The 7,830-nt window shown below is 38.2% G+C and overlaps 1 protein-coding gene across 11 annotated transcripts in view; it reads right to left on the bottom strand.

Annotated features, from left to right (window-relative positions):
- LRRC3B (leucine rich repeat containing 3B) overlaps window positions 1-7,830 on the bottom strand; it is a 152,755-nt gene that overhangs the window by 12,724 nt on the left and 132,201 nt on the right. The window contains exon 1 of one of the 11 annotated variants that reach the window (XM_073884967.1): window positions 6,195-6,260. The exons of the other annotated variants lie outside the window; for them this stretch is intronic. The gene's annotated coding sequence lies outside the window, so the exon portion shown is untranslated. Of the gene's footprint in view, window positions 1-6,194; window positions 6,261-7,830 lie in introns of those variants that run through there. 11 annotated transcript variants of the gene reach the window in all.

The following is a 7,830-nucleotide window of genomic DNA, read 5'->3' as shown; positions in this document are numbered from 1 at the left end:
TCTTCTTCTTCTTCTTCTTCTTCTTTCTTCTTCTTCTTCTTCTTCTTCTTCTTCTTCTTCTTCTTCTTCTTCTTCTTCTTCTTCTTCTTCTTTTAACATATAATGTATTAATTGTTTCAGAGTTACAGGTCTGTGATTCAACAGTCTTACACAATTCACAGCACTCACCATAGCGCATACCCTCCCCAATGTCTATCACCCAGTGAGACTCCTTGTTCTTAAGAGATACATATGGAAGTATTTTGGGGTAAAATGTCATGACAACTGCAACTTTCAAAATACCATAGAAAAACAAAACTATATTTTTATGTGGAAAGAGGGAGATAAAAGTGGCAAAAGATTAACAATTGGCAAATGGAAAGTGATGAATATAAAAGTATTCATTGTACAAATTTTCCAAATTGATGGAAAGTTTCAAGTTTCTCAAATGAAAATCTGAATGGGAGATTCTATGCTTAAAAAATAAACAACAACAAAAGGACTTCAAGAGAAAAATCCCTTCTTGATAAAGCAAGAAAGTTTTAGGAATACTCATTAGAGTATGGCTTATCTTCTCATATTGACACAGAACAGAAAACCAAGGTGAAATGAGAAGCAATTCTTTGAAATTGTATTTCATGTATGCCAGGACTACGAAAGGACTAGCACACTGACAGAAACACATGTGTAGCGTGGACCTGGTTTTAATTAGGCAGCATGGAGATCATGGCTTAGCCACTTGCAAATTACATAACCTCTCTACCCCATAGTCTTTTCAGTTAAACATGGGGGTAATAATTTCTCTCTCAAAGGGTTTTCATGAGGATGAATTGAGATAGCAGCTATAAAACACCTAGAAAAGCTTCTGTTACACGATAAAGTCTCCATGCAAGTTTATTATTACTTTCCCCTCTACCACTACTATTATTGTTACTATCCTCACCATCATCATCTTACACCTTGTCTTCTCTCTGCTAGGGGAGTATAGGGCCAGAGTGTGACCCTATCCTTAATGCAATAAAGGGAATAACTATGATGGTGGCTAACATTTCTTGGACATCTACTGTGTGCAAAGCACTGGACCAAACACTGTACTTTGAAGATGGAGAGAAATTTTGTCCCAGGATGGATCATGCTCAATGTTTCCTCATATCTACTTTGGATGATCTAGATGATGAGATTTGGGACTTTTGAGCTGATGCTATTTAGATGAAATTTTGGATTTTGACTTGATGTCATAATGGGTTGAGAGTTTGGGGGATGTTGGGCTATGAATTAATATATTTTGCATGGGGGATGGATGTGAATCTTCTGGACCAGAAGGTAGATTGTAGTAGGTTGAAAAATGCTCCCCACTATCCCGCCCCCCCCCCCCCCCCCCCCCCCAGTATCTAGGTCCTAACCCCTGGTATCCATGGATATTACCTTTTATGGAAAAAGAGCGTTTGCAGATGTGATTAAGTTAGGGATCTTGAGATGGAGGGATCATCCTGGATTATCTGGGTGAACGCCAAATGTAATTACAAATGTCTTTATCAGAAGGAGCCAGAGGTGGAGTTGATATGGGAGAGAAGGCAATATGACTACCGAGGTAGAGATCGGAGGGATGTGGCTACAAGAAATGTGGGCAGCCCCCAGAAGCTGGAAACAGCAAGGAACAGATGCTCCCTTAGAGCCTCTGGAGGAAATCAGCCCAGCTGATAAAGTGATTTGGGTCCAGCAAAATGACTTCAAACTTCTGGCTTCCAGAACTATAGAACAGGTGTGTGTTGTTTCAAGCCACAAAGTTTGTGGTAATTTCTTATAGTAGCCATAGGAAACTAACACCGTAGCATACGTGGAAACTAGAACACAGAGTCAGTTCTAGCTGACTCTCCATTACACTGGATTAAGGGTTTTTGCTTCAACTAAAGACCTGGTTTAGCTCTGAGTTTCCTGGCAAAGAAAGAAGACAAAAATGTCGAATTACCAAAATGATTACATTTGGTATAAAGATGATTAGTAAGCAGAGAGAAACTTTTTCAAATTTCAGAATTTTTAAAAGATCCTGTGGAAGGGCTACCACGTGATATAGTGGGCAAGATCTTTAACAACTCACTGATGATGTATGTATATTCTGCTTTGGCTTTAGGCATCATGTAAGTCATTGCTCTGTGAAAGACTTCCTAAGCCATAGAAGGCTAAATTACCATATCGGAATGATGTTTACTAGAAATACATAATAAGATGGGGATGATTAGCATGTCCTTTACAGTGTGGGGGTCCACAGGGTGTATCATGCAAACAAAGTCACCTCTGGCCGTGACAAGCAGTGCTGATAACACTTGTCCTGGGACAAATGCTCAAACAGGAACCGTCCCAGACAAATAAGACACGCGGTTATCTTGCTTATAGGCAACATCCTTAAAAGTTAGGAGAGACCCTAGTCAAATCTACAGTATGCCTTTTTTAAAAGAATATGTCAATCCTTGACTGAGACGAAAACAGACTTTTTGTTCAAACTTCACATTCTTCCTAGACATCGACATAAATTATCTTCTGTGAACTATTAACTTATTACATTTACAAATAATATTATAAAATAGATAAGTTTTATAAGTGAAAAAGACTGCCTAGAATTCAAACATCTAACAAGTCAAATATTTTATTCTTCTAGGTAATTTTATAATTGCCATTTTAGCATAGGTGACAATTTTGTTCCTTTTTTAAGATTCTAAATTGTGATCCTCATTATTTAAATACCAGCTCCATGCCCCAGTGAATGGAGTTATATATTAGATCTACCCAAACATTATTCTATTGCTAGATATTTTGATTCTCTCCCATTTTTGCTAATAATTTCTCATAAATAATGCGGAATTGAAATAAATGTTTCGAGTTGATACATTTTTCCCTTTTGGATCATTTCCTTAAGATAAATTCCTAGAGGTGGAATTGCTAGAGTCAAGCTTCTCATCTGAATTCTGTTTATTGTCTACATCACTGAAAGGGCTAATTGTATAATGATGGGTAAGTCTTTAAATGGCTAAGAGTTGGTCGCATCTGTTCACTTTGTATTGAATATGTGTACATAGCATCAACGCCAAAATATGTAGAGTTGTTCCACGGGGCAAGTAGCAGCTTGAGGAGTCTGAGTCACCCTCTCCTGGTTTTAGTCACTGTGGATCTTAGTCATAGTGGCATCTGATAGGACCACTGGCTCAGGCCATTTGCTCCCTGGTGAGAACAGAGCAAACCAAAGAAGTAGAATACTATATTTGGTCCAAAATTTGTATTTTAAAGAACCATTTATTTACAGCCCATATAACATTTTCTTGGCAATAGCCCAGTTTTTTCTAAGAGAAGTCACTGGGGAAAACAATGCCCTGCATGGTTTTTGGGTTTTGTTTCCCATTAAAGACATAACTGTGCAAAGATGTATGGATAAGACTGTTTCTTCACTGGGGCACTGTTTGCTATAGCAAAAATTAGAAAATTTTTTAAAAAGAAGGAATTAAAAAAGTAACCAGAAATACTTTAAAAATCCACCAGAAAAAAATTGATTAGAAATAGTATATCAATACAAAAGAAAGAAGCAATCTACATTTCCTGATTAAAAAAAGATGTCAAAGATATATTAGGTGAAAAGGGTACATGTATGATCTCATCTGTGTAAAACAAAATAGAAAGATTTACACATGCACACACAAACATGTATAATTAAGAAGTTACAGGACAACAATAAAAAATGATAGTCTTATCCTCTAGGGAATGGTTATAGAGCTGAAAAAATGGAGAAGAATTTTTACTTCTTATCTTATACCTTTTTCTACTATTGCCATTTTTTGCCATGAGCATGATCATAATGATAACTAGGTAATAAAGGGAGTGGCCAGTAGGCATTAACAGATAACCTCTTCTCTGTCAGGAGCTACAGGGATTACAAAAGTATGTGAGACATGGGGTATCTTCTGACCAGTTAGTTACCATGGGCAATCATTTAAACCTTCTGAATCTCAGCAGAGTGTACAGGAAACCTTATAGGCCTGAAGTTAGATAAAACCAGGTTTAACTCCCAGTTATGATACCAGCTAGGGAATCTTGGGCAAGCAGACTAACTGCTCAGTTTTCTCAACTATAAATGAAAAGACCCACCTATTTCATGGGTTTCTGAATAATGCCTGGTTCTGATAGTACGCATCTCATAGCAGATGCTTGACAAATACTATTGATTCTGAAGACACTTCCAAAGGGATGAGAATCCAAGTTCAGATTTCCCACGGGTTCTGTGGAATACCAGGTATCTGAGCGTTCCAGCAAATGAGTATTCTGCAGTCACCTGAGTCTGAGAAATACCCTCTCCGAGAGTCACAATGGGCATCAGCCTGTGAAAGGTTTTGAGAAGTTACAGCAAAGTAATCTGTTAGCTCAGAATTTCCCAACATACTTGGTCCCCCTGACAAAGGCCTCCCCACACCCCATTATTTTTATAGCATTAAACACCCACAGAATTTATTGGCTAAATTCAGATCTAATTAAACAATATTTAATTCTACCTCAATTGCTACTACTAATACACTATCACTTTACCCGAATATTTGGAGGAGTATATAGTGACAAGTTTTGCAAATGAGAATTCCATTTGCTCTCAATCCCTCTCATGCTGTATAATATTACTATAGGGAAAGAGTCAATGACAGCTAATGTAGTATAGGCAGAGATGAAAAAATGAATAATCCATAACTATCACTAGGATGGTTTTATTTAATTAAAGAAGTAGCCCTTCTTAAAACTATTCATGCCTTTAAGTAAACGAAAATGAATGGGTTATTATTATCTTTGAATTATATACTCTCCTATTTCCTTATCCTCAGGCACCACCTTCATTTTTGATAAGATCATTGAATAACATGATCCTTAAAGACCTTGAAAACCTTATAGAGTGGTCAAAGAAAGGGCTTTGGAGTTAGACATGCCTAAATTTGCCTAATCTTGTCATTCAACCACTTACTAGTTACGAATTAGAACTAGTAACTTACTTCTTATCACTTTGTTTTTTTTAGGTTACATAACACTGGACCTCAATTGTTTTCATCTATAAAATGAGCATGATAATACTTAATTTCATGTGCTGTGGTAGATTGTTTTCAAAAACGGTTTCTATTATTTCCCATCCTGTATTATCCATGTCCTTTTGCAAGGTAACCTTAAATTCCTCCCATCAAGAAGTGGAGTTTAGCAGCAGCTGGGTGGCTCAGTTGGTGAAGCGTCCAACTCTTGATTTTGGCTCAAGTCATGATCTCAGGGTTGTGAGATCAAGCCCCACGTCTGCGGAGTCTGTTTGAGATTCTCTCTCCCTCTGGCCTTCCCCTGACTCACACACACTCCCTCTATCTATCTTTAAGGATAAGATAAGACAACATAAGATAAAATAAAATAATTTCTAGGCTGGCCTTGGAGTTTCCTTTGACCACAGATGTGGCAGAAGTGACATTATGCCAATCCCATGCCTATGCCTCTCCAAAAGGCCACACATGCTCTTGCTTTTGCTCTTGGAACCCTCCCCCACCTCAAGTCACCTTGTGAACAATCCCTGCCTAGCCTGCTGGATGATAAGCAATCAGATAAAGGAGGGGAGGGGCAGTCGTCCTAGCTGGGTCCCTCCAGCCTACTGCGGGCCACACTTCCAGCATGCGAGAAAGTCGCCTAGATCATCAGAGTCAACTTCTGACTGGCAGCTGACCACAGACTCCTAAGTGAGCCCAGCCAAGACCAGAAAAACCATCCAGCTACCCATGAATTTGTGAGCAACATAAATGACACTGAGTTTGGGAGTGCTTGTTAGCTAAAAGTCAGCTGCTACATATGACTATTTTAACAATTAAGAAAGTTAATATATTTATGTTTCTTATCATGACAACTGATTGGTGTTTGTTTAATGTATATATTGTAACAACTAATAGAAGAGTATGCTTCTTAATAAAAGTATCCTAGGGATATCATTCAAGAATGTTATAATTGCTCTAAGCTGAAGAACATCAGCAGTTACATTATCAATAGAAACCAAATTATGTAATTATATTTGCTGGCTATGATAGTCAATCATATTCCAAATTGTGATGGTAACCTCCAAGTAGCCCAGAAAAACTGATACATAGATGGAAGATATACATCCGATTCTTAGGTCAAATGTGAATAAGACATCTTCATATTGTTGGCTCACATGTTGCTAGTACCTGGCACAGCGACTAGCATAGACTCAGTGCTCTATCAGCGCAGCCCAGTGGTTGGGAGCCAGGGCTCAGTCTGAATCCCAGTTCCTTCCTTCAATAACTCTGCCTTGCCTCTGTTTCCCCATCTGCAAATGAGGATAACAGAAGTATTTACTGCTTCTATTTGAAGGAAGGAAGAAGTGATATTATTTAGGTGAAGTACCTACATGGCACATAGTACACAATAAATGTTAGTTATATCTCTTTGTTGAGATTTTTGTTTTAAACATATTCCTGGATACAGAGCCTGTGTGGCAGTTCTGGGCGTTAAGTGAGTAGCCATCCTAGTGTTTGCTGGATCTCTCAGGCTCTCAGAAGCTATCTATCCTGCAAACACAAAGACAAACATCAAAGAGACAACTACAAAGAAAGCAAAGTTTCTAGAGATTCAGTGAAGAATTGAAATGTCATGTCTTAGCAATTGTGATGAAACAGAATTGAAATAAATAACATTTTATTAATTCAGGAGCTATAGCCAGCATGTAGACACTCTGAGGTGCTCATCTGTTGTTTGGTCTGCAAAAGGTTCCCATGGAATGGAACCCCCTCTCCCATACACAGTCCTGAAGGGCAGAACCCGGAGGCTCCACTTCCCCTGATTTCATTTTGGCCATTAACCCGTTAACGAGCCTGCTCAGACCGGGGACCTCATAGACATTCTCACCAAATAATCTGGGCTGATGACCTGAGGCTGACACTGGACCCTGATTCCAGTTAAAGGTGAATAGACAATTTATTTACACTTAGATTATCCCTCCCTCTAGAACCTCAGGTTTTCCATTCCAGAACTGCTGTTTTATCAAAGCAAGTAGAATTGCTGCCCCTCCAATCTGTTAGCAGAAACTAAGTGGTACATAAATCATCCCAATCTTCATGTAATTTGCCCCTGATTTCAGATTTAGATTCTTCATTCCGTGAAGCTCTCTAATGTACAGTCGCAAATTTCATTTTCTCAGTGACCACTTGGGGATAGTGGAAGATACAAATGTCCTCATTTATTTTATCTTGTGATATGTATTTTTTCAAAAAACAAACAAACAAAAAACTTAAGTCCTCCCTAAAGAAGAAGACAGAATGGAAAAACAAACCAGTATTTGTAGAACAATAAAGTCGTACAAAGAACTTGCCTGGATACTGTCGATATGGCAATAATTCTAACAGGAAGATCTTCAGACAGGCTGCCTCCGATTTACCTAATTATGCCAACGGATGAAAGAGGCAGCCCTTTACAGATCAATGGGTTGTATCTAGTCTAGAAATGTTCTTGCTTCTTCCTGTTCTCCACCTGAGCCCTTTATCTTTCTAGTTAAATATAGGCTTCTCTCAAATGTAAACAAACAAACAAAAACTCCACAAAACAAAACAAAACAAACAAAAAAGGAAATCAGAACTGAGATCTCTGGTTTTCTCTTTTCTATACTGTGTAGTTCACTGAAATTCCACAGGGAAATGTGTAGCCCTTACTTGGCTTGATTTTCTTTTGGGAATGACCCGGAAAAATTAACAGCTACCCAGGGACTGAGCTCTTGTCAACAACAAACCAAATAAAACTTTCCAAACTCATTTAATTGTCTGCAGGATGCAGTAAGGCTTCCCTTAT

This window comes from Callorhinus ursinus, unplaced genomic scaffold (genome assembly GCF_003265705.2).
Source record: "Callorhinus ursinus isolate GAN/ISIS: 27379988/994484 unplaced genomic scaffold, GSC_fseal_2.0 scaffold1, whole genome shotgun sequence".
In the NCBI taxonomy this organism is placed as follows: Eukaryota; Metazoa; Chordata; class Mammalia; order Carnivora; family Otariidae; genus Callorhinus; species Callorhinus ursinus.
The sequence above is the reverse complement of the archived record's forward strand: the minus strand, read 5'-3'. Positions and strand labels throughout refer to the sequence as shown.